The following is an 8,920-nucleotide window of genomic DNA, read 5'->3' as shown; positions in this document are numbered from 1 at the left end:
TCGGTCCATTCCGAGAAAGTTTGACACACGCACACGAAAGAAGACAAGAAGGGTGCACCGGAGGAGATAGGAGCGCCGGATTGCAAAACGGACAACGGGGAAAATGCTCGGATGCATGAGACGAACACGTATGCGAATGCAATGCACATGATGACATGATATGAAAATGCATGACATGACAAAATACAAAACGAAAGACAAAACCCAAAAACGGAGGGAAAGATATATCACATTAACGGAAATGGCAAGAGTCGGAGTTACAAATATGGCAAGTTACATGCGGGGTGTTACAGCCAGCCGCCCAAGGAGGCGATACGGAACGCGCCGATGGAGAGCTTGACGAGGAAGTCCCTTGGCAGGGCGCGTGGCCGAGGGAGGGACGACGCGGTCAATTGGAGTCGAGGTCAGCGTCCCGCTGCTTGACGCACTCGTCAGCGCTGTCGCTGTCCTCCTCGTCACTCCCGCTTGAGGAGGAATCTTCATCGTCGGAGGAGCTCTCCATGCAGCACTTTAGGCGAGTTCCAAGATCTCCAAAGACCTTGACGGAGAGCAGGCCGTTCTCCATTAACTTGAAGTAGAGAACGAGCCCGGCCGTCAGGCTATGGACACGAGCGAAAGTCTTCCATCCGCGACGGAGGTACATGACGTGAGGAGTAGGGAAGTCGACGTTGACCCGCGTGTCGCCATTCCCGCAGCCCCTCATGTGCAGCCTGAGGGTCTGGGGCGGATCGAGCTCCATCTCCCGAGCAAATGGGGTAGGGAGACGAAGACGACGATGACGACGCGGTGGCCGACGCAGCCTGATGAAGAACTCTCGAGGCTGGTCCCCAACGTGGCCCTCCATTGGGAGAGGCATCACCGGCGCGGGCAAGGCCGGTGCACCGCCCCGTCCCCCTCTTCCCCGAGCGCCACGGAGGCCTCGGCATCGCCCCCTCCCCTTCCTCTCGTGGCCGGCTCCGCCGCTGCAAGCTCTTGGGGAGGAGGGACGCGCTGTCGAGCAGAGACCCTCGCTGCCACCGTCGAAGGGCCGGCGCCTCCTCTCGCCATGGGAGATGGAAGAAAGAAGCCGAAGTGAATGGAGGCGGATGATGAAAGGATGTGGGATGCCATCCCCCCTTCTTATAAAGGGGTGGGGTCGGGGCTCGGCCGCCCCACTCGACTAATCCGGCCAATGGGGGCGCAGGGAATCGAGACCAACCCGCTGTCCCAATCAGCGACGACCCGGTTTCTCGCCTCCACCGGCTGCCACCTGCATGGGGGACACGTGGCGAGCAAGCAGAATCGAGGGGACGGGTGAGGCGACCGTTCCCCACCCCGTGATCGTGGGGTGCGGACGCCTTGAAGGCCATGGCCCGAGTCCACTCAGTAAATGAGCCGCGCCTCCGTGTCTTCCTCCTTTTATGGGGAAGGCGCGAGCCGCCTCTTTACCACGATGTGACGCATGCGTGCGGAAACCACCCCACGCACGACCCCCACGTCACGCACAACCCTCCACGTCGCACGTTCAACGCGGGTCGTGGGGAAGCGCAAGCGAGCGAAAGAGTTACTACGGTAAAAAAAATCCACCCCGCCTGCCCGCGCACCGTTCTGGGCCTGGCCCAACAACGTGTCACGCTTATGTGTGGCCCAAGCCCGGGGGCTCCTGTCGGTGTACAAAAGTAGGGGCTCCCCTTTTGACCCCTTTTACTTGTGCGCGGACAGTCGGAGCCGCACCCGCGGCCACACTGAGCAGGGCAGGAAAGGGAAGCCAGAGCACAAGACAGCCAAGGCAACGCCAAGACCAGAGACACAGAGGGCAAGAGGGCAAGGTGGACTCCCCCAGCAAGACCCTTGACGGGACGGCCTCCGCAGGCCCAGCAAGAGCCTTGCCGGGGCAACTTGCCTTACGCCAACGGAGCGCGCCCCCCTTGAGCCCAAGGTTTCCAACGCCATCAACCACATTGGGACCAAGGCTCGGGAGGCACCTCCGTGGTGGCATGCAGATCTTTGTGAAGATCATAAATACACAAGATCAGATGAGGACCAGAAGACGACGACCCTCGGCGGGATCCTAGCCGAGGAAATCCACAAGACCCCCGGGAAGATCCTTGCCGGGCACGACCATGGCGCCACGGCAAGGCCCTCGCCGGCCCCCGGCAAGACCCTTGCCGAGGTCATCAGCGGGGCCACAGCCAGGCCCGCGCCGGCCAAGACTCCACCGCCGCTCCCGTGCAGCTGCTAGCTCAACCAGCTGGGCAGGCACCTGCGTGGCGACGAGCGGCCTCTACACCGATCCAGCAAGCACCTGCGTGGTGGCATGCAGATCTTCATGAAGGCTCCACCACCGCGCCAGCCCAGCAGCCAGCCAACGTGGCGCAGCAACGCCTCGTCAGCTCGGACGCGCGTCGAAACCAGGCGAGGCAGCGACAGCTGGGACGTGCTTCCTTGCCGTCCCTGATAATGCGAGAGGGGCACGTCGGCAGCGCATTAAATGTGTTTGTCCGACGGTGCCAGAGGATAGACTCATCCACTGTACACCTTTCCACCTCCTGTGTGCCACTGTGGCAACCCCTTTTGTCTATAAAAGGAGGCCCGAGGAATCGAGGAGAAGGGTTCGGATCTTTTGGGCAAGTCACACCCCGTAGCTAGCTCAAGAACACAAGAACATTCAAATACATCCACCAAAGCAGGACTAGGGTATTACGCGTCTCTGCGGCCCGAACCTGGGTAAACAATCCGTTTGCTTCCTGTCAGACCCGCTCTTTGCACAACCCCGCGCCCGCCAACCGTAGAAGGAATCCCAGTGATTCCATAGGTGTCGATTTCCCCCGACAGAGAAGGGTTGGTGATGACAAAGAACGAAGATCCCCCTCTCCGTAGCCCCAAACAGACTCCAGATCTGGCCTCCCGATGAAGAACGGGAGGTGGACGGCGGCTCCGTCTCGTGGAACACGATAATTCTTTCTCCCTGATTTTTTCTGGAAAAAATGTGATTTTATAGCGTCGGTTTCAGGGTCTGCGGGGCCACCAGGTGGGGACAACCCACCCGGTCGCGCCTGGAGGGGGGGCGCCCTGGTGGGTTGTGCCCACCCAGGTGCCCCCTTCGGTGGTTCTTGGCTCCAGAAATTCTCTTTTATTGGGTAAAAAATCGTCGCAAAGTTTCGTTCCATTCCGAGAACTTTTATTTCTGCACAAAAACAACATCATGGTAGTTCTTCTGAAAACAGCGTCAGTCCGAGGTTAGTTTCATTCAAATCGTGCAAATTAGAGTCCAAAGCAAGAGGAAAAGCGTTAGGAAAAGTAGATACATTGGAGACGTATCAACTCCCCCAAGCTTAAACCTTTGTTTGTCCTCAAGCAATTCAGTTGATAGATTGAAAGTGAAAAAGAAAAACTTTTACGAACTCTTTTGCTCTTTTTTGCATAAATAAGCTTAAACAACACCCAGGTTTTCAGCCAACATTATAACTAACCATGCCGACAATAACTCTTAAAAAATATATTAACTCATATCAATGACATAATCAACTAGGGAGCAATAATAAGATATCTCAAACGGCAACATGTTATCAAAACAACCATGATATAATATGACAATAGTGGTATCTCGCTAGCCCTTTCCGAGACCTCAAAACATAAATGCAGAGCACCTCCAAAGTTCAAGCATCGACTAAACATTGTAATTCATGGTAGAAAAGATCCAGTCATGATGCACCCAACATTAGATACACACAATGCATCAGCATGACAACAGTGCTCTCAGGTTCTGGCGCTTATTTTAGAAGGTGATGACACAACATAAAAGTAAATAGATAGTCCCTTCGCAGAGGGAAGCAGTGATTTGCAGAGGTGCCAGAGCTCAAGTTTTTAAAACAGAGGTAAATGATATTTTGAGACATGCACCCTTCTTGTTTACTTCAGGACTATCAGTTATCAATATCTTCCATGCTAAGCACGCTAGTGGCGGTTCCCAAGTGGAAAAGTAAAGGTTATGACTCCATTGGGAGTTTTTGTTTGATTATTTGAAAGATCAATTCTTTTTGTAGTTTGGGACTGGGCATCCCTATTACCGCCCTTTTCTCATGTGATGGCGAGTGAATAAACACTCACCTGAGAATAACCCGCTTAGCATGGAAGATACCAACTACCTCCTGTCATTCCATGAACGATCCAGGCACACAAAAAGGATATTTATTTGAAGTTTTTTAGAGATGGCACATGCAAATTTACTTAGGATGGCAGGGTAATACCGCATATAGGTAGGTATGGTGGACTCATCTGGAATAACTTGGGTTTCAGGTTTTTGATGTACAAGCAGAATTCCCACTTAGTACAGGCAAAGGCTAGCAAATAGGTTAAAAAACGGCCAGCTAGAGAGCAACAACGATCATGAACATGCATTATGCATAGTAACATTGGACACTAGCATGAGTAGGATATGAACACCATGAACATAAATATCATAGAGGCTATGTTGGTTTTGATTCAACTACATGCATGAACATGTGCCAAGTCAAGTCACTCGAACATTCAGAGGAGGATACCATGTCATCATACTATGTCACAATCATTTTAACGCAATGTTGACATCCAAGATAAATCATTATCCACTCCTAGCTACTTATGCATGGCATGAGAAACTATAATCTCTAATTGTCATTGCAAACATGTTTAATCATAATGGGTTGAATCATGGATACTAGGTTAAACATATTTACAAAAATAGAACAAGTCGAGTTCATGCCCGTTTCTCTCTGCCACGGCCAGTTCATCGAATATCGTCATTATTGCCTTTCACTTGCACGACCGAACGATGTGAAAATAATAATAGTGCAAGAGTGATGTGGACTAAGCTGGAATTTGCAAACACTTTATTCAACAGGAGAAGACAAGGTAAACTGGGCTCTTTGTTAGATCAACAATTATGCATATGAGAGCCACTCAACATTTTCATCGTGGTCTTCTCCTTGGTATGAATCTATTAAAAGAAAAGAAATTCAGAGAAACACACTGAAATATTTTTGGAGTTTTTGGTTTTATGTGAAAGAGGCAAATAAAAGGGAAAAGCAAAAAATGAGAAAAATATTTACACGGGAAAGCTCCCAACAAGCAAAAGAAGAACAAGGAAATCTTTTTGGGTTTTCTTTTTAGTGCTACAGCTAACTACTCTAGAAAGAAAATAAAAATGAAGTAGGAAATGTTTTGTATTTTCTCAAGTTTTTCAAACACACAAGAAGAAAGCGAGAAAATAAAATTCAACATGGATAATACAATGAAAAGTGTGAACACCGACAACTGAAATGTGTGAACAAGAATGTAAAGTCGGTGAGAAACACATACTCCCCCAAGCTTAGGCTTTTGGCCTAGCTTGGTAATCACCAGTCGTAGAAGCCATGAGGTCCTATGTTGAAGTGCTGAGGCGCAGGCACCTGAGGATCCCACTACTGAGGCTCCTCCTGTGCTGCAGCCTGGTCGTTTCAGTAGGCGATGATGTCCTCAGGCATAATCATGTATCTGCCCCTGGAAATAGGATCAAACAAAGCAGGTGCAGGAAGTGGAATAATATCACGGGTTCTCATACTAAAAACCAGGTTATAAGGAATATGAATATTAGGATTATCGATAGCAGTAAACTGGTGGTGATCCATGGTCGCGCGATCTAGGTAAACCTTGGGCAAAGGATAACCATGCAGGCGTGTCTGAACATTAAAGCGAGCCGCCAAACGAGTGGCGTAAATACCTCCATGTATTTTACCCTTGGACTTATTAATGTGGAGGCAACGTGCCATAATAGCTCCCAAGCTATAAGTGTTGTCGCCCTCTAGTGCACGATGTAAAACAGGAAGGTCTGGTGAACTGAGTGCACCCACCTTCTCTCTAGCAAGCAAACATTTTGCAATGAAAAGATCAAAATAGTGAACAGCAGGAAAATGCAAGCCAGCGGCAGTGATACTCGACACCCCTCTCTCATCACCCACTGTCAGAGTATGATAGAAGCTTTCAAACTCTGTGGGCCTAGGCTCTGCCAAACTACCATCAGAAGGAAGCAAGCATATTTCACAAAATTCAGTAAGCGGTATCTGATGGGGTTCATCATATAAATTAAATTGCACCTCAGGGGGATTATTCCTAGGAAGAAAATTAAAACTTTGCACAAAGGTGTTTGTGAGGAGATGATATTGTTCGCATTCAGCTGCGATGAAGTCAGTGAGGACGGCATTAGCAACATATTGTGCAAACTCTTGAAGGATTCCAGACCCTTCCATGAATGGGGTATGCGGCCATTCGCATGGCCGTAGCTCCGCCAATCTCCGGGTGTGGAGATCACTATCAGATGACTCCCCAATCACTCCCTTGGAGTTCTTCTTGGAAGCAAACTTCCTAAAGATACTCATGGTTTTCCTATGAACAAAAATTCTGAAATTTTTAGTCCACAAAAAATTTCTCAACAAAACTTTACAAGATTGATAGCAACTACTCATAGGGATATATAGAGGCCATAGCAAATATTCAAACTACTTAGAACTCTAAGAATTCAACATGCAAGCTCATCTACAGCAACACCAAGAGTAGCTAATTATTCAAAATATAAACCACTAAAACAAAAAATAATTGGACAAACGGAGGAGTCACATACCAAGCAACAATTCCCCGAAACAGTTTCGGAAGCGGAGCTTCGAGCAAAGAGATCGAAATCCGCGGGTTTGAGAGCAAGAACATGAGAGAGAGAGAGAGAGGAATGGTGAATTTTTTGTGGATGTAGGTGATGATGTGGTGTGAAGAGATAAGTGAGGGGGCCCACGTGGCGATCACAACCCACCAGGGCGCGCCTGGGGGTCCTGGCGCACCCAGGTGGGTTGTGCCCACCTGGTGCACCTCGCTCTGATGTTATTTGCACCAAAAATTCTTAAATATCCAGAAACAATCGTATTGAATTTTCAGAGCATTCTGAGAACTTTTATTTTTGGGTCATTTTTTTATTGCACAGGAAATTCAGACAACAGACAAAACATGGAATTTTATTTTATTTAACTAATAAAAACAAAAAACAAAAGGTAGGGACAGAAGGTAGTGCTTACTAAATTCATCAACTTCATAAGTCTAAAAAATGATCCATTAATAAGGTTGATCAAGTCTTATTAACAACCACTTTCGATTAGCATGAAACCGAAGAACTTTCGTAAATCACTAAGTTACCTCAACGGGGATATGAATGTCCCCAACAATAAGCATTTCATATTTCTTTTTGACAGTAGGTAGAGGTAGTTGAAAACTTCCAATAGTGATTGTCGGAGATTTTTCAATAACATTAATACCATTCACTTGGAATTGTTTCTTCGGAAAGTGCGCCGTATGCTCATTACCATTGATATGAAAAGTGACCTTTCTTTTATTGCAATCAATAACAGCCCCTGCAGTATTCAAGAAGGGTCTACCAAGGATAATCGACATTTTGTCGTCCTCAGGCATCTCAAGTATAACAAAGTCAGTCAAAATAGTAACATTAGCAACAACAACTGGCACATCCTCACAAATACCGATAGGTGCGGCAGTTGATTTGTCAGCCACTTGCAAAGATATTTCAGTAGGTGTGAGTTTATTCAAGTCAAGTCTTTTATATAAATAAAATGGCATAACACTAACTCCAGCTCCTAAATCACATAGAGCAGTTTTCACATAGTTTCTTTTTATGGAGCAAGGTATAGTTGGTATTCCCGGATCTCCAAGTTTTTTAGGTACTCCCATCTTTAAAATTATAATTAGCAAGCATAGTGGAGATTTCATCTTCCGGTATTTTTCTCTTATTGGTGATGATGTCTTTCATATACTTTGCATCAGGAGGCATTTTCAAGATATCAGTCAAGTGAGTACGCAAAAAGACTGGCCTCAGCATTTCAACAAAGTGTTCAAATTCTTCATCATCTTTCTTTTTAGTTGACTTAGGTGGAAAGGGCATAGGTTTTTTAACCCACGATTCTCTTTCTTTACCGTGTTTTCTAGCAACAAAGTCTCTCTTATCATATCGTGTATTCTTGGGTTATGGGTTATCAAGATCAACTGCTGGTTCTATCCCAACATCATTGTTTGGTTCTTTACTATTTGTTTGAGTGTCTTCATGAACCTCATCATTATCGTTTTCATTATCAGAAGGTGAATGTTCACTACCAGGTTGAGTTTCAGCATCAGAGATAGAGACTTCATTATCATTATCAGGAGGTTTTTCTACTTCAGGTTCACTAGAGGCATGCATAGTCCTATCATTTTTCTTCTTCTTTTTCTTTTTAGAGGGACTACATTCATTAATGTTAGCTCTTTGAGAATCTTGTTCAATTCTTTTTGGGTGTCCCTCAGGATAAAGTGGCTCCTGAGTCATTTTACCTCCTCTAGTTGCTACTCTAACAGCAAAGTCATGTATGTTATTATTCATTTCATCAAGCAACTCTCTTTGAGATTTAGCAACTTGTTCTAGCTTAGTTTGAACCATAGAAGCATGTTTTCCAACACCTCTAACATCATTTGAGATTCTAAATAACAAGTCACTCAAGCGAGCAATCATATCAGAATTGTATTTCAATTGTTTCATAACATTTGCATTGAAGTGATCTTGTTTTCTAATGTAATTCTCAAACTCATAAAGGCATTGACTAGGGTGCATATTGTGAGGATTGTCATTATCATTGAATTCCATTAGAGAATTTACCTCTACCACCTTAGGTGGTGGTGGTGTATTAATCCCATGTATTTCTTCAATAGGAGGTTAATTTTTAACATCCTCGGCTTTAATACCTTTTTCCTTCATAGATTTCTTTGCCTCTTGCATATCTTTAGGACTGAGATATAATATACCCCTCTTCTTCGGAGTGGGTTTAGGCGGTGGTTCAGGAAGAGTCCAATCATCATAATTTTTCAATATGTTATTCAATAATTCTTCAGCTTGCCC

The sequence above is a fragment of the Triticum aestivum genome, chromosome 6D (genome assembly GCF_018294505.1).
Source record: "Triticum aestivum cultivar Chinese Spring chromosome 6D, IWGSC CS RefSeq v2.1, whole genome shotgun sequence".
Classification (NCBI taxonomy): domain Eukaryota; kingdom Viridiplantae; phylum Streptophyta; class Magnoliopsida; order Poales; family Poaceae; genus Triticum; species Triticum aestivum.
Note: the sequence above shows the minus strand (reverse complement) of the source record.